Source organism: Equus caballus, chromosome 2 (assembly GCF_041296265.1).
Source record: "Equus caballus isolate H_3958 breed thoroughbred chromosome 2, TB-T2T, whole genome shotgun sequence".
NCBI lineage: Eukaryota > Metazoa > Chordata > Mammalia > Perissodactyla > Equidae > Equus > Equus caballus.
In genome coordinates, this window is record NC_091685.1 from 59,979,923 (window position 1) to 59,998,767 (window position 18,845).

Sequence of the window (18,845 nt, forward strand, 5' to 3'; positions counted from 1 at the left end):
GAGTGATTTGGAAACTGGTCTCTAATGTTAAGGGGAAATGTTGCATTTATCAGAAATGAGTCCTTGGGTCCCAGTCTCAGTCTGCTTCAGATCTACTTAAGACTAAGCAACTTCAGCATGACCCCATGGCTTCTAGAATCATCTGGATATCATCCAGCAAAGGATTTGGGATCCATGGTGGCTTACTCATTTATTGAGCACTTACTATGTGCTAACATTGTGGTATACATGAATTCACTGTAATATAGACTTTGTATATGCAATTTCATTTTAATCCCCCCACAAACATATGAAGTAGGTGTCATTATGCCCATTTACAGAGGAGGGAACTGAAGTTTTGAGAAGTTAACTAGCTCCCTCATCATCATACTGCTGGTAATATTAAAATCTATGTTGGTCTGATACCAAAGGGGATAACCACTAAATTATAAAATCATCCTGGGAAAAAATAAATGAAAAGTTTTTAGATTTCTGAAACGTATTTTTATTTCTTTTGCTATTTATTCCCAACACACATTGTGTTTTAATATTAGCAATAAAAGTGTACTGAGGATGGATGATAAGGCGAGTAACTGAGGATCTCATTTTACTTTAGATCCATAATTCTTCAGAAGGCTTCAGGGAGATGACCCTGTAAATATGTGGTAGCAGCTCTAACTTTGAAGGAAATTTAGGTTAAATCACACTGGGGACAGTGTGAAGAGGCAGAGAAGAGGGATTACCCTGAAATTGCCCCAATTAAGAAGAGTCTACAGGGGCTTAAGCTGGGAGGGTTTCCGCGGCTCATCCTCTGGTCATTTGCAACACCGGCTGTTTGAAACATGCGTTGGGCCCTGGTAGTGGTACTGCAGTTAGCAACGCACACTTTCCACGATGTATCTCTTACTATCGTTGGCTTGGAAAGAGTCGGCTTCCCTCTGCTGAGTATCCCCAGCACGCTTCAGGTCACCCCTGGTGTGGAAGTCTCTGTCCAGAGGGAAGGGGGAAACACGTATCAGCTGCTGCTTTCTGATTTTAAGGGGAAATGTTGCATTTATCAGAAATGTATCATGGGGGAAAAGTGCATGCTGGGGCCAAAGCATGGCAGAGTCCCTCTTTCCCACCCGGTGCTCTGGGGATAAAACATTGAAGAACACAACATACCTGTTCTCAAGGAACATATAATCATTCAGGAAGGCAAGACACATGTGAATGAAAAATCAACTCACCTTCTAAGACGACATTAAAGAGAAGCACCGGTGGTAAGAGCTATAGGTGTTCAGATGGGGGAAACCATGGAAGCCTTTATGGAGGAGGTGAGGTTGAGCACGAGTGGATAATGAGTGGAGAGGATCACATTCAGAGCTGAGAGACAGAGAGATGGGTAGGTTTCACCAGTAGACTTCAGGAGATTTGTGAACCATTTGAACTTACATACAAACTTCCATGTATTTGTGCATTTTTCTGGAAAGAGGGACTATAGATCACATGAGGTTTTCAAAGAGGGGTTTACCAACCAACCAAGTCCGAACCAGTACTGTAAGAGCTAGAGAATTAGCAACAGATTTATCATAGGTCTTATAGCAAACTACAATTTGACTTGGGTTCGTTTTTTTTTAATACCCATAAGTAATTCAGATGCTGATAATTTAAACACTATGGGGAAGATGCCGAGGTCAGCGATGGGGGAGACACTGGGGACAGAAAGGTGTTTTGGCACTTCTCGTACACTGGGTAGATGGCTGCCTTTTTGTGAGCCAGCTGTGCTCATAAATTCTGGAACCAGGGCACTTGGGTCTCCAGTAGGGAGCCATGTCTCCTGATTTGGAAAACATCAGCCGTGGTGGTTTCCTGCTGTGTGTACACGAGCGATCTTTGACCTCTGTGTGGGAATGTAAAGGTTTTCTCCTCGCCCCCTCCTTTCACTCGGCTCTTCCTGGCGGACTGCAGTGGTCCGCAGCTCCTGGCCCTTCTAAAAAGCTTATTGAATATTGCAACCCTCCTCTCCCTGCCCACAGCAACCCCATCTCACACCCCAGTTCCAAATTTCTCCTGATTGCGGGAGCACGTGGTAGACTGCATCTACGTGAGAGCTTTCCAGAATATTAGCTATCATCTGAAACCAGAAAACCTTTCTCTTTAAATTTAGATCACAGCAGAGAGAAACTGATTTGCAGATTTCTTTACCAAACTTTGCGCGTTATTTTGAGCTGGGAACTGATTGATTAGAATTGACTTTTGTAGTGAAAACGCAGCTGGAGTATTCAACATTGTTCCAATTTCCTGGTTACACTCAGGAATGAATCATGACGCCAGAGTTCAGCAACTCATCACTTGAGAAAGACTAAACTTCAATTCTGTGAAATTTTCATTTCACTGGGAATTTTATAGAAGAGTTCTCTCTGTTCTAATTTAGACACCAACACAGGCAACCTGGGCTTTGCACGGATATCAAATTCTCTTCAATAAAATCACACCAAGCAAGTCTGTTTTGATTTTCAGGGTTGGGTTTTTCCCCTCCTTTGCCTCTCTCTGAGAGAAGTATCTTCAGACAGGAAGCCTGGAGCTAGTCGTAAATTCTCCCTAACACTGCAGGAACATATTTCCCTAGGAAACAGCGAAGACAGCAATAAGAGCCTCTTGGTCGAGGTGCAAAGCAGAGACATCCTGAATGGTTTGGAGTTTAATCTTCCGCCCTGATACAATCCCAGAAATACTGTGCTCCTGGGGTTTTGGTTATTGCCTGCTACTGTTTAATGCCAGGACAAAAGGAATCCTTTGATGACAAGCAAGGGCAGCACAGTTTGTTCCTGCTACTTTTAAGTTTCTTTCATTTTTAAATGAAAGAATGAGAACTCAAAATGTATCTGGTACAAAATGGAAGCTGTTTACTGCCTCGGGCTGTGTGGCAAGGCCTGCAGCATTAAGATGGCCTGCGTAAAAGGAGCTCCCTGCTTCTCATGCAGTTGACAGAATGACAAAGCGAGCCTGCCTGGGACATTTGATTAGTTCTCCCATGGGAAAGCGACATAACGTTATTCCTAATAGCTGAGTTATGGGTCTGTTATAACTCATTTGTTACTAGGAAAAAAAATGATGCCAAGAGAATAAAGAATGGACAACCTGCCGGAAAAGGAATATATCTTGATCCGAGCTCGAGCCCACTTGTGAAGCAGCAAAGCTTTAGCTTTCTCCCTCCAGCCAGTGTTCTCCTTGCTCTTGCGAAATTTCGTTGGCTCCACTCTTGCCAAAAGCTTGCTCTTTTCCCTAAACTTTCCTACCTGTGTCTAGGTCTCACTCTATCAGTGGGGAAAGAGATTGAGTCTCTTCCCTTTTGGATGAAACCCAAACTCTGAGAAGGGTAGAAAATTCCCAAAATACACCAATAGCAAATTGGCTTAATTTTCAAGTTGTCGTGACCTCAAAAGAAAAACAAAATGGGGAAGGAGTTATGCCGTTTGTAGAGGAGCCAATGAAGGAATTGGTTTGGATCAGTTGGAAGAACTTTTAGAGTCCCCTGGCGTCAAATGACCCAGCCAGTTGACCAAGTGTCAGGATAACGCCACTCCTCTAGGTGTTGATGAAAACACTGACTAGGTCTCAGGGTTCCTACACTTGGAAAGGACCTTGGAGCACCGTGGAGACCGTTCCTATGCTTTCCAGATGCTCTCCATTTATGCATTCCCAGGCAGCTAAGAACCCCTCCAGCTTTGTGAAGCATTGCTGAAAGAGAGGCTCTGCAGAAATCTTATCTCCCCAACTAAAGTGTAAGTGCCTCACGGGAAGAAACCATACATTGGACGTTTTTTTATATCAACAATGTGTAGTAAAGTTCCGTGCACAGTACGGATGTTTAATGCACACTTAATGACTAATTGAACATATTCCTCGGCTCTTCCTGCTGGCGCCAATCCTCCGTTTGCCCTCAAGCTTGAGCGGCAATTGGGAGATGGAAGGTGGTCCAGACTGCCCACCTCCCGCTCACTTTGCATCAGGCCGTGGTAAAGCTGCGGCATCAGAAATCTTTATCTTTATGCCTCCAGCCTCCTTTTCTTCAGTATCGCCTCTTAACATCAACTAAATGATGCATGCAGGAGCACATACTGAATAGAGAGCAAGAGCTTAGCAGCAGCCGGATTTAGCTAGGCTTCAGCTGAAAAGGCCTTCTTCCTCTCAGATCCCTTAGTCACGCGAGGATGTGAGTAACTAATATTAAGAGTTCCCCCAAGTGAGTGTATGTGCATTTTTAATACACAGATGAAACAATAATGGTGACATTTTAAGTCACACAACAGTTTGGAGCAAGACTCTCCTGTTCTTCCTTGTACTATACCGGCCTAAAAGTGTGCTTTTGCACATGCGTTTCCCCCGAGTCTCAGACATAAACTGAAATTCATGATTTTTTATTCCAAGGCCAATATTTCAGTGTCACTTACTCCACTGAAGCTTTTTAAACCTCACGCACAATTCCCAGCTCCCTCAGTAGGGATGAAGTCTTTGGCTCCAACTTTGGAGTCACCCGGGCTCTCCCCAGGGGGTGCAGAGAAGGCGCAGAAGCATTGCCAGCTCTTGTGGGAGGCAGCCCCTCTTCCTTCGGTGTAAATGGTTTGTTGGTAACGTGACCAACCACGGCAGGTAGCCCTGTGAGGCAGTGTGCAGCCAGCCAACAAGGCTTCCTGAGGCCTGAGGGCACAGTTCAGGATCTCAGGCCCAGATGTGACTGCCCCCTCCTCCGTCCTCCACGCGCTGACTTCTACAGCCCAGGACCACAGAGCTGCTGCTCTCAGCCCAGGGACGCATTCCACAGAGCACCACAGGGACGTCTGCACCGCAGGCTGGAGACAGGCAAACGCTAGCTGTTCTGTTCAGAGATTCTCAATGAGGGAAAGGGGCCAATTCATCAGACACTCTCAGGTTATGCTCGGAGAAAGAAATTTTATGTGCTTCCCAAAAGACTAATTACTATATTACGAGTAAAGCAATGTATACCTAGTACATATGGCTGGAAGAATCCTTCAGATATCAAGGTCTGGGACATAGGAATTAAAAGAATTTTCTCCTAGAGCAGAAGAGGAGTAAGGGGTGTGGAAAGCGATGCTCTCCAAGGTCCACTGTGGCTGGCGCTGGAGGACTGAGACCTGCGTTTTCCACTGGTCTCATGGAGCTCTGGCAAACACTGATGAAGAAGGGAGCAGGGGCTGTCCTAACTCAGGGGCCAGGAGATTCAGCTTCCTGGAGAGACAGCTGTACCACCGACAGACCCTTCTCTAAACGGGTGAAAAAGAAAAAGTCAGTGTGGCCTGGTAGAGAGTCCAAGGGCAAGTAACATGAAAATACAAACAAAATTCCCTCTGCGTCCTTGAGCATGTCGCTTCATCTCTCTGGGCCTCAATTTCTGTATCTGCAAGAGGAGTGTCTCTAAGATCCATGCCACATCTATAAACTTATAAATCCACACTTGTGGACTTTTGATTCATGAAAGTATGGTGAGATATTCTAGAAGCATATGTGCTATAGAGATGGGAAAGCTCTTAAGCTGTAAATCATGAAAGTTACTAAGTATAAATAACCATAGACAGCCATTGTATTAGTGCACTAGGGCTGCCAGAACAAAGGACCACAAACTAAGTGGCTTTCACAAGAGAAATGTATTGTCTTATAGTTCTGGAGGCTAAAAGTTTGAGATCAAGGTGTCAGTGGAGTCGGTTCCTTCTGAGGGATGTGAGGATAGTCTGTTCCATGCCTCTCCCTTAGTTTCTGGTGATTTGCTGGCGATCTTTGGCGTTCTTTGGCCTATAGAAGCGTCACTCCAATCTCTGCCTTCATCTTCACATGGCATTCTCCTTCCCTGTGTGTCAGTGTCCAAATTTGTCCAAATTTCCCCTTTTTATAAGGACATCATTCATATCGGTTCAAGGCCCCCCTACTCCAGTATGACCTCATCTTAACTAATTACATCTGCCACGACCCTCTTTCCAAACAAGGTCACATTCTGAGGTACTGGGAATCAGGAATTCAACATATGAGTTGTGCGGGGTAGGGGGGCAGGGTGCACAATTTAACGCATGACAGCCACGTACCGTGGAGCGTAAGCACGTGGACTTTGAAGCCAAGCTGCCAAGGGGTCCAATCTGTCTCCATCACTTGAGCATATGGCACAGGACACATCACTGAGTTTCCCTGAGCCTTAGTGCCCTCTTCTATAAAATAAGATGAAATGAGAAAAAAACGTGCCAGCAAATTAAGATAAGCACATCATGGTGCTATTAACTTGTCGGTGTACAGTAATTGGTAGTTATTATTACCATATTCAACACAAACTGTGTGGACAAGTAGTCTAGATAGTTGAGAACCAAAGAGCTTCAGGGCCTTAGCAAGCTTCAAAGTTCCACATGCTCTCCTTCCCCTGGCTGTCTCTGACCTCATTTCTCACATCCATCTCATCACTCTCTCCACTCCAGCTACATGGGCTGCCTTGCAGCTCCTCAAACAGTCCTACTCACCTCGCTCCACCTCAAGGCCTTTGCATTTACTGTTCCTTCTGGCTGGAATTTTCTTCTCTTGGGTGTCAACATGACTGGCTCTCCCATTGCCTTCATGTCGGATCAGTGATTTTCTCCCTGATCACTCTTTAAAAATAACATGCCTCCCCTACCTCTATGCTCCCCACACCCCTTTCCCTGCTTTATTTTTCTCCTTGGAACTTATCACAACCTACTATACTGTTATGAGTTGAATTATGCACCCCCCTAGATTCACATGGTGAGGCCCTAACCCCCAGTACCTCCGAATGTGACCTTATTTGGAAATAGAGTTGTTGCAGATGTAATTAATTAGGATGAGGTCATACTGGAGAAGGGTGAGACCCTAATCCAATATGATTGGTGTCCTTATGAAAAGGGCACATTTGGAGACAGACATGCACACAGGGGAATGCATATGAAGATGAGGGTAGAGATAGGGTGATGCTCTTACAGGCCAAGGAACGTCAAAGATTGACAGCAAACCACCAGAGGCTGGAGAGAAGCATGCAACAGACCCTTCCCTCAGCCCTCAGAAGAAACTAACCTGACTCACACCTTGGTCTCAGACTCCCAGCCTCCGGAACTGTGAGACGACAAGTTTCTGTTGTTCAAGCCATCCAGCTTGTGGTACTTTGTTACGGCAGCCGGAGCAAATTAATGGACAGACTATATATTTTCTTGTTTGTCGTCTTTCTCTCCTGACTAGACTGTCAAACCCCTGAGGCGAGGGTCTCCAAGAAAATAAGAATATAAGACAGCTGAGTTTCTAAAGTTAGTATCCCACACCTGTAAGGTTACACCTGTCTGGGCTCAAGAAATAGCTTGGGACAAGAGAGAGCAAACAGAATTTCTCTAGAGGGTAGAGTCAAAATCAGCTATTGAAAAATAAATCTGCCTTAGGCTAATATAACAGGTTGGAGAAATGTAGCTCAATGGGCAGGAATAGGAAAGTTTGGGCCTTTCTAAGGCTCGAGTCTTGGAAAGGCTGATTTTCAAGGAGAGAGCAAAGGAGCTGACTGCAGCTCCAAGCACAAAACCAAGCTGAGAGAAGAGAAGCTGCACGGAGAGGGAAGGCCAAGGAGCAGGTTCCGGGGGACTGAGGGCGTTCCTTTGATAGTGCCAGGCATGCATGCCCTCGGGCAGGGGCAGGGGCAGGGGCAGTGCTCCTCCACCTCGGTGCCACTGCATTTTAGGCAGGACAAATTGTTTAGCATCCCTGCCCCCACCCTCTCAATGCTAGCAGTGCCCCTCAGACATTGTGACAACCGAAAATATCCCCTCTCCTCCCTTCCCCACCAATACACATGTCCAAATGCTGCCTCCTGCTGAGAACCACTGGGCTAAGGTGAGAGATGTTCAGTGTCCCAGACGCTCACCGTCAGGTTGGGAAACAGGAGAAAGAAAAGCAAGGCAGGACTCATCCGAGAAAGGAATGTGGTGCAGTCAGCTGCTCAGATGCGGGTATAGGGACAGAAATGAGAGTGGAAGTCATTTACCTCCAGTGGGGTCCAAGGTCAGGGCACCCAGATGCTGGGTCCGGAACACGGAGCTAGAGCTGCTTAACTACACTGTGCTTTAGGTCAGGTCCAGATTCTTCCAGAAACTGAGGGTGAGAGAGAACCTGTTAAGTGGTGAGCAGGTGGGGAAAGAAAAAGGCACAGAAGGGGACCACAGCAGGCAGGGAGAGGATTTAAGAGACAGTTACATCCCCCTTTGCATTTCTCTTGCTTGCAGCCAAGAACAAAGAGAAAGAGATTGTCTTGTTCCTATACCCCACAGGGCCAACCACTCCCCTCCTTCCTCCCTTCACCTCCTTCCTTTCCTTCCTCCTCCCTTTCCCCCTTCACCCTGTTCTTTTATTCGTCCAGAAGCCATCGGGTCATTATGAACTGGGGCAAACAAATCACAAAAGGGTGAGGGGCTGGTGGGAGGTGGACAGCCCACCCGCTCTGCCAGGGCTGGAGGAGGCTGGCTAGCAGATGGTGCCTGCAGGCGTGTTTGGTGAATTTCTGCTGCAGCAGGCACTACTAGGTCCTTCTCCCCATGGTCTCCCAGAGTCATTATCCAGACACTGGGGGACAAACCAAAACATGGACCCTGAAGCAGTGCCGCAGCGTGTGAAACCCCAGAAACAGCTGCTGGGATGATGCCACCAAGAACTTGACCAAAAGGGGATGCTGGACCTCAGACTGAAACCAAGGTCACTAGAGCAGAGGCCGACTTTGCTGTCCTCACACCCTGTCCCATGGACCCGAGGCTTGAGGGGAAAGGTAGACAAATACTTCCTCATAAGGAAAAGAGAAAGCACAGGGCAACTTCTGGGTTACCTTTCAAGCTCTTCCAGAGATCTTTTCTAATTAACAGGCTCTTCAAGGGCAACAGGAAAATGAAAGGCACTTCCTGCAGTAAAGGCAGGGCGCCCACACACGCATCACACACGACTGCTCCTCACTGTTAGTTTCCACTGAGTCTTCCTCATGGGCACTGAGCTACTGTGGGGCAGACGCCAGTGAGTACCCCACCCCCTGTCTTTTCATTCAAAACCACCTAGTGAGGGAGGAAAACAACATAAAATTCTCCCATTGCTCCTTCGGGCAATGACTGTGCATTTATATCAGTGCGTAATGACGGGGACAAGGGACCTTTAATAATTCCTGTTCCCTCTTCAAAAGATCTTAAAAAGTGGATATGCGGTTACTAGAATTTGGGTGAAAATTCCAGATTAAAAGCCTAATCGCGTTTCTGAGAAGAGGAGAATTATGCATTAATAGCCAGATAGCCCATCCTCTGAGGGAGCAATTAGTTAAAGGCAAACCTTCATACAACGACTGACTGGTCTGTTTCTACCCTGGAGAGGAGTGTAACAGCGCTCAGGGCCGGACCACCTCCCAGTCCATCATCCATTTGGGTTTGCAAATTGATTAAAGAAGAATTTAGAGGACGCGCCAAAGATTCTTTTCCTGGACTATTCAGGAGGTGCAGCCTGGCCCTGCAGGGTTTTTTTTCTTTTCATTGATCATAAAGATTCAACATTGCTTCACAGAAAACTCTTAAAACTTGAGTTTCTAAGCAAAAAAAAAAAAAAGCCCCCAAAGCCTTGGTTGTCGCTGAGTTTTCTCTTCCCATCCCCCCTCCTTACTGTGTGTCCCTTTTCTTCGGTGGGCTGGCGGCGGCGGCAGCGGTGGGGGGGACAGCTGGGGAGCGTGTGAAAATAGCAGGCGGCGGCAGTGCAGTTCACTGAGGCTCTGCAAACAGGCATCAGACTGGCGTTTGGTCTGGGCTGCCGGACCCGCCGGCCCTCCGCCGTCCCACCGTTCGGCGAGGGCTTTAGTAGAAAATCACTTTCAATACCAGTGTTCTGTGATTCTACAGGCCTCGAGCTTTCTCTCCCATTTATGCTGCTAGTAGGGGTTTTTCACTCCCCACACCAAAAAGACTGTTTCTGACTGACTTTCTGTGAATAGGAGAAACAGGATGGGGTTTATTCTCGGCTAGGAACCACAGCGGAGTTGGCGTGTCTGGGCCGCCAGCCTGGAGGCTGCGCCCCACGGCCGGGATCGGGCGGCCCCGAGGCAGTCACACCAGGCTCAGGGCTGGCTGCGAGGCGCACCGGCCAGCAAACAAGCCTTTCGCCCTGCGGGAGCTGCCGCCTCCCCAGTTGTATGAACGGCCTCGTTGTCAGGGTAATTTACTCAACAAGGAACGCGATAAACCAGGCATTTTCTAATCGCTGAGTGTTAGAGCTGGTGGAAATCTTGTAAACCGAGTCCGATTTACTCCTTTTGCTGCTGAGAAAACAGAAGTCCAGAGCGCGGGTGTGACTGACTTGCTCCAGATCCTGCTTCTGGCTAATGGCAGAGCCTGGGCGGAGCCGAGGTGGCCTGATTCTGACCTCTCTATTATGCTGTGATGCCTGCAGATTAAATGCACTCTGTGCTCGGGAGCAAGGCCGGAGCGTGAAAAGACAGAAGGATGGAGGAGAAAGAACGTGCCAGAACTGCCAAGGCAACCGTCTGCACATCTGCCCGGGGCCTTTCCAGTGCATTGCGGTCGGCTCGCTGTAGATACAAGAGCTGTGGAAGAATTTCGGAGGTGCACAGGCCTGGTGTCACAGCCATGCTAAGCTCTGTCTTTTTACCTGCTCTGTGACTTTGGCCAATTCCTTTTTTGGAGTCTCAATTTCCGTGTGTCTAGAATTCCTCACAAGACAGCATTATTGAAAAGATTAAATAAAATTATTTGTGTAAAAAATACCTGACACAAATGATAAATACTGATTCCCTTCCTCCTTCTTTCTTTGTAACTCTTTGCCTCTATTTTTTTTTTTTATGTTTTGAAAGAAAGGGGTGATATCATGCTAGTTATGTATTTTTTTTACTGAAAAAAATCACAAAGTCGCAAATTCTTGGAAAAGTCGCAAGAATTGCATGTGCATGTATCCTGTGTCTGATTTGGGCTTCCTTCAAACCATTCCTAACCTTTAGGGTAGACTTTCTATGCCAAAATGGAGCACGGCTCTCTATTAAATTAATAGGATGCTTGTGTGAAAATGGCTCTTTACCGCTATCATGAAGTGTTTCTCAAGACCCCACATGGAGTACTGAGTGATGTCTCTCACAAGACAGTACCATCAATATCAACGATGTAGTCATTAGCATAAAGAAACATTCGTTGAAACCCTAACTGCAAGTGGATATAAACAGAGAACCACACAGATAAAGATTAGACCCTTTCACCCAAAATATCCCAGGCAAGTGTGGTCCCTGGCCTCTGCGATCAGCCCGTGCTATTACTGAGAAATCTCAGCATAGGCCTTTGGAAGCCTTTCAGAGCATCTCCATGGCGCAGGGAGCACTCATTTTAAAGTGCATTGTATGAATATGAGTATCCTTCCCATTATTGCTATTTCATGGACTGGAACTGTAATGACACCTATTATATAGTGACACACCTACAATTGTTTTCATAGAATAAAATGGTTCGTTAGCCAAAGGTAGAATGTCCAGTATTCCTTGATGTTTCAGGGCCTTGCTATAGGGAAGTAGACGAGACTGTCTTATTAAGAGGATCAAGGATTAAGCATGGAGGAGGCAGCCCCATATGCCAGCACTGTTCTAAGCGCAGAGAGGAATACAGAGCAAGCACAGAGACTAGTCTACTCACCCCTAAAGATTCTGGTGAATTTTATTGTGGAAAAGTAACAATTCCTCATTAAAAAATGCTGCTGCTTCTTATAAGGCCATAAATCCTGTCAGATTAGGTCCCCATCCTTATGACTTCATTTAGCCTTAACTACCTCCTAAAAGCCCTGTCTCCATATCCAGTCACAGTGGGGCTTGGGACATCAACGTATTAATTTGGGGGAACACAATTCAGTCCGTAGGAGATGACAAGGAGGAGTGAAGGATGGCTGCTAGGTTTCTGGCCTGGATACCTAGGTGGATAGAGAACACAAGAAGAGGAGCAATGACTGCTTTCAATGGGAACAGCAAGAAGTTCAGTCCAGGACACACTGGGTATGAGCCATCGGTGCGGCATCCCGGTGGAGATGTCCACAGGCAGCTGGAGGAATGTGTCTGGCCCCTAACACCCAGATCTGGGCGGGAGACACAAACCTGAGCACCATCAGTGAACACATCAGGTCAAATCCGGAAAACTCAGGGGACGTGATTAGATGACACAAAATAGTGGCTCTAGGACAGAACCCTGGAGAAGACTGGCATTTAAGGATTTCTAGGTGTCAGATTCCTGTGAGGCTGCGGTGGGCAACATTCAGGGTGGAAGTGTGGTGGGGAGACTGGGGCAGAGGGTATTTTTGGACTAACTGATTGATTTTGCATTTGGGACTCTTGTAAAGTCCAACTCATCCAGTAAGCCCTCAGCGTCTTTCAAGTCTTGGGTGCTTTCTCCTCATCCATGCAAAGACTCTACATCTGTGGCTAACTTGTTCTCACCTCCACGAGACCAGGCATCCACCCCCAAGGATGGAAGCACCCCTAACTCTCTACTCACTGATAAAGGAGTGGATTTTCTCTGCATATTGGTTCATCAAGGCTTCCTTGCATCCACTGCTCTTCACTACTTCCGTAAAAAACATGATTTTTCTTTCGTCTGTTTTTTTTTCTTTCTTGTAGTTATTTAGAGAGTGAAAGTCTTTCACATCCTTCTTCATCCTAACTGGAAGCAAACCTCCCTTTGATCTTTACTCAGATAAAATTATCAGTATGTCGTGTAAGATACTGGAGACAATCCACATTTATTACGATGAGACTTCCAACAGATATCCAGATACAAAAGGTCTTTTTCCCTCACCTCGCCAGCCCGCAGTAATAATGTGTCTTGTCCTGTTTTATGATCTGTACCCTGAGGCATTACCCATTTCCTGCCTACATGTATTGCTGAAATGCATAACTGAAGCAAGAAGTCTGTGGGCAGGAACTGAGTCTGAGAAACTGTAGGCTGAGAGAGTGACAGCTGAACTCCACTGGCACGTCAGTCTTCTACCAGGAATGGCTGGTGTGACATGGACAGGGCAGAATGCCGTGGATGACGCAGTTCATGCAGAGTAACCCAGAAAGCGGATCTAAACCAGGTCCAGAAGATACATTACCACAACTATGCTTTGAAAGTGCTTTCCCACTAATTTAGCACGGAAGGATGGGTAAGGACAGCAGAATCAGAGTATAATGAACACTCTTACATATTTTTGGTAATTTCCTTTAACTCTGTATGTGTATGTTGAATAGATTATTTATACCTCATGGCATATTGTAGATTATCTTTCTGGTCTATATAGTATTAGATTTTTTTTAAAATCTTTATATTATTTTTAAGAAAGAACCAATCAGGTAGACAGAAATGACACTGGGATTGTTATCCTGACACCTGGTTGAAGTGTGTAGCTCTAAATAGGAATTATTCTCAGTTGGTGCAGCCAGATAATAATAGCTACAGAATAATCATCCATTTAACCTCATGCCAGGTACTGTACTGATTGCTTTAATATAGTATCTTGAATGCTCATATAATGTTGCCAGATTGGTAGGTTTTATCATCATTTTACATTTGAAGAAACTGGCTCAGAGAGGTTAAATAATTCATATGTGTGATAAATATTTATGGAACATTCACTATTTGCAGAAACTGGGCTGGGTGCTGGAGCTACATTTGATGAATAAGACAAGCTCATAATCTAAGGGGATTTTTAACATCTTTTTCTTCCCCTTTTGAGTTTTGTACATGAGAAATTACAGCAAAGAAGAACAAAGATCAAAATGTCAGCAATATTATCGATAAGTCCTATTGGATCTTCCGCCACCTGGTCACTGGTCCTGCTGGACAAGTGCGGGCCTTCCTCCCTTCCTTCAGGGATCTGCCCTGACCCAGGGCACAGAGCAGTCCATGATGCTGTTCCTGCCAGCAAACCAGCAACAGAAAAGAGAGGTTCACAAAGGACTAAGCCACACATGCCCGGTTCTTCCTCCCAAACTCTCCCAGCTGACAAGTCACTCTCTGAGAAAGGAAAGAGAAAGAGGCATGAGGATTACTCCACAGAAGTACCTCCACGTGAAAACACGGTGCCAGAGGAAGGATATTGACCCCCAGCAAAATGTAGTGTGGAGGACAGACATTAAACAAAACAATTACCTGTGTACTTAATATATTCTGATTTTGATTTGCTCTGTGAACCAGAAGCAGAAGATACCGTAAGAGTGTATAATAGGGGGACTTCCCAAGACTTTCTAAGGAAGTAATATGAATGAATAGGAAGTATCTAGGCAAAAAGGGGGAGAGGGCTCCACGCAGAAAGGAATCACACGTGCTAAGGGCCTGAGGCCAGAAATAATGTGTAGTGTTTAGGGAACCAAAAAAACCAGTGGCTGGAGCACAGGGAAAGAGGGAAGTTGTTAGAAGAGGCTTGCTACGGTCTGAACGTTTGTGTTCCCTCAAAAGTCACATGTTGAAATCCTAATCCCCAAAGCTGACTGTATTAGAGAGTGAGGCCTTTGCAAGTTGCTTAGATCATGAGGGTGGAGCTCTTATGAGTAGAATTTGAGTTCTTATAAAAGAGGCATTGGGGAGCTTCCAGGCCCCTTCCACACAGAAGGAAGGTGCCAGCTACAAGGCAGGAGGAAGGCCCTCCTCCAGCCATGCTCACACCTTGATCTTGGACTTCCCAGCCTCCAGCACTAGAAGCAAGAAATTTCTGTCATATGTAAGCTACCTAGTCTGGGCATTTTGTTATAGCAGCCCAAATGGACTAAGACAAGTCTGCAGAGACAGCAGAAGCCCTGCTATCATATAGGGCTTTGCGGAGTGTGAAGGATTTTATAGTAAGAGCCATGGAAAGTCATTAAAATGTTATAGGCAGAGGATTGACATCAGAATGCCCAAGAATACGGAACCTCCACCAGCATAGTAATGATTAACTGGTACCAGAGTAGAATTCTCAAAGAGCTTCCTAATTTCTTTGCAACCAGGTACTGATTCTCTCCCCTCGTACTGTCTAATTCATTCTCAGCAAACTCACAAGTGAGCTGAGAATTTTGAGGGTATTTTTAGTTTCATGATTAAGTGGTATCCAGGGTGGCTCATAGGCTGTTCTGGAGCTTTCATGGCTTCATTTTCATTTAATAGGCTGGGCTTCAACTAGCTGTTTCATTTATTCATGTCTTCCTTTTTAAACTTTAATTTAGCAAAGCATACTACATGCCAAAGCTTATTACGCTTTTCAGTCTGTGATTTTGCTGGTCTGCCTTTGCCGATAACAGGTTCCAATCCATCAACATCACTGTGCATCTGAGACCTCTGGGCCTGAGACTGTCACTGTAGCTGCTTCCCTGAGTTCCCTGACTTCACATGAGAACACTTCCTTCCAGCAATGTGCTCTCCTTCGGGAAATTGTACTTGTGCATATTTAATGCCTCTTTTCAAAATGATCTAATTCCAAAATGTGGGCAGTATCTGAGGGATCCTTCCTAACCTGGATAAACCAATCAGTTAACCATCTAGTATTTGTTGAACATCTGGATGTTGTGGGAAATTAGGGGGGAATGGTATTCCTTGTAAGCTTGCCTTAATCCTGCTTACATTCTAGCTGCAGGAGAAACACACGCATGCATTAAAGGATAACTGGTAACACAAGCCAGTAGATGATACTCGCCAAATAAATGATAGCAATCCCAAATCCTGTAAGAGTGCAGAGGAGGGAGAAATCCTAGTAAATCCTTCATTGAGTAAATGGACCTGGAGGGATGAGGAGCATTCAATGGGCAGAGAAGTGGCTAAAGCGTTCCAGAGGGAAAGAAATTCCTAATAAGAGGAAATGGTATACGAGGAGGGCTCAGAGAAACTGAGGTTTGGATGAGGGTGTGGTTATTTGGAGAATAAGCAGGATTTAAATGATAAGGGGTCTTGGGGTCAGATTACAAACGACGGTCCATGTCAGAATGTGATTAATTACCAAATCATACCTTTAATCGTAATGTTCTTATGAGTGGAAGAGGCCTTAGAGATGATGTCAAATCTCACTTTTTAAAATGAGAAAATTAAATTCCAAGATGGTGTTTTATGTAAGTTTTTATCTAACTATATTTTATATTTCATCTACTTCTAAAAAGTTTTTGAGGTGTTTGCAGTTTGCCCAACTCATTACTTTGGGTATCGTTCAACCAAGCAGCAAGACGGTTTCAAAATAAGCTCAGCACATCATGAAGTGCTGAATATGGTTGTCACGAACACCAATTATTTAGTTGGCCTAAAGTTTCAGTAAGCTTTGTCAATCATCCATCTTTAAGCAAGTTGCAAAAAGAGCTCTTCTATTGTAATATACTCTAGTGATTCTGACCCGTGAAAAGCCACAGTGCTGTGCAAGCACCTGAGATCTGGAGTGACTAGAAGCTTTTTACATGGGTTGGTCTAGGTGAAACCACCCACCAACCATTTCATCCCTTGCCATGTGAGCACTAGCCTTCCTACTGGGCTCAGTTCCTTTTCTAGCTACTCTTTGAAGGCTTACTCATTCGTCCTTCCTGTTGAGTCATTCTCTCCTCTGATTTTCTGCAGAATTTGCTGTCTGTAGCAGCCTTGCTGCACTCATTAAATGCTCTTTGTTTTTATTTTTTGTGTGCTTTACTGAAGAAGAATTTACATACAGTAAAATTCACAAATCTCGAACATATAACTTGATGAATTTTGACAAATGTATAATCATTATTTTGATCAACATGAAGAACATGCGCATCACCCCAGTAAGCACTCTCCCGTCCCTTCCCAGTCTAACCCTTCCCCAACTCCGAGGCAACCACTGTTCGGATTCCAATCACCATAGATTTATTCTGACTATTCTTAAATCCATATAAACCTACTTATGTATTGGAATGGAATCATACCGTACATGCACTCTTTTGTGTTTGGCTTCTCTCACTCAACACGTTTTCGAGATTCATCCATGTTGTTGTGTGTATCAATAGTTTGTTCTTTTTTATTGCTACATAGTATTCCATGGTAGAAATATGCCACAATTTGTTTATTTCCCTACTGATGGACATTTGGGTATTGCCAGTTTTCAATTTGAATATTTTTGTACAAGTCATTTTGTGGACATACACACTATATCACTTGAAAAAACATTTTGGTGCAGGATTGCTGGGTCCTAGGTGTATATGTATAGACACATATGTGACTTTATTAGAAACTATCAAAGAGCTTTCCAAAGTGGCTCCACCAATATGTACTCCCAGTGGGAAAATGTAAGTATTGCAATTGCTCATTATCTTCACCAGCTTTTCTACTGTTGGCCTCTTAAATGCTAACCCTTCTGAAAGTGCTAGAGGTACACCGTTATGGTTTTCATTTACTTTTACCTGATGTTTAAAGATGAACACCTATTCACATAGTTATTAAGCCTTAAGATGTCATTTGTTTAACATTTCTTCAAGTCTTTTGCCCATTTTTCTATTGGATTATCTTTTGATTTGTAGGCATTCTTTATATCTTCTTAATAAAAGTCCTTCGTCAAATATATGTATTTCAATATTTCCTCCCAGTTGGTGGTTTGCCATTTGATTTTCATGACATTGTCTTTTGATCAGCAGAAGTTTTCCTAGTTTGATGAAGTCCAGTTCATCATGTTTTTTCTTCTATGGTTAGTGCTTGTTGTGTTCTCGTAATCTTTGCTACCAAAGATCATAAAGTTATTCTTCTAAGTTCTCTTCTAAGAACTTTATCATTTTAACTTTTACTTCTAGGTCTAGGATGCACGTTAAACTAATATTTATGTGTGGGATGTAGGTATGGATCAAGATAATTCATATGATTATGCTGTTCCAGTGCCACTTATTGAAAATATCTTTATTTCCCCATTAAATTTCTTATGCCTTTGACAAAATTTAGCTGATGGTAGTAAGCTTTGAAATATGATAAACAAGTCCTCCAATTGCGTTCTTCTTCTTCAAGATTGTCCTGGATATTCTCTGTCCTTTCATTTCAATATGTATCTTGGAATCAGCTCATCAACTTCTGTAAGAACAGAAGTCTGCTGGGATTTTACTTGGAATAGCATGCATCTATAAATCAATTTGATAAGAGCTGACATCTTAATGATTTCAGTCTTCCACTCAATGATTATGATATATCTCTCCATTTATTACATCTTCTTTAATATCTCTCAACAATGTTTTGTAGTTTTCAGTATAGGGGTCTTGCATATCTTTTGTTAAATTTATTCTCAGATCCTAGAGGAGTTTATTGATGCTCTTGTAAATATTGTTTTTTAAATTTCGTTTTTTAATTTTTTGTTGCTAGTATGTAGAAATAACAATGGATTTTTAGATATTGATGTGTATCCTTCAGCTTCACTAAATTTACTCGTTAGTTCAAGCAGTTTGTAGATTCCCGAAGTTTCCTAACATACAGTCGCGTCAGGTCTGCACCAAGATAGTTTTACATCTTCCTTTTCACCTACTGACCCTTAAATTTCTTTTGGGGGACTTTGCCACTGGCCAGGTCTTCCAGTACAATGCTGAATAGAAGTAGTGACAGCGGACATCATTTCTTTTTTCCAGATCTTAGAGAGAAAGCTTCAATATTTCACCATTAAGATGTTAACTGGAGGGTTTTCATAGATATTCCTTATCAGATTGAGGAAGCTTCCTTCTAACCGCTGGTTGGTAAGAATTTTAACCATAGACAGCTGTTGAACTTATCAAATGCTTTTTCTGCATATATTAAGATGATCATATATCTTTCCCTTTATTCTATTAATGTGGCAAATTATATTAATTGATTTACAAATGTGAAACCAATTTTTATTCCTGAGACAAACCTCATCTGACCATTATG

General features: G+C 44.1%; 1 long non-coding RNA gene across 1 annotated transcript; it reads right to left on the bottom strand.

The window, feature by feature from the left end:
• Positions 1-460: 460 nt before the first annotated feature.
• On the bottom strand, positions 461-10,352 carry LOC138920046 (uncharacterized). Its single transcript, XR_011430672.1, has 4 exons — positions 9,643-10,352; positions 8,000-8,106; positions 1,209-1,344; positions 461-966 (listed from the first exon to the last, which is right to left on the bottom strand). It is a non-coding gene; the product is annotated as an uncharacterized lncRNA (long non-coding RNA).
• Positions 10,353-18,845: the final 8,493 nt, after the last annotated feature.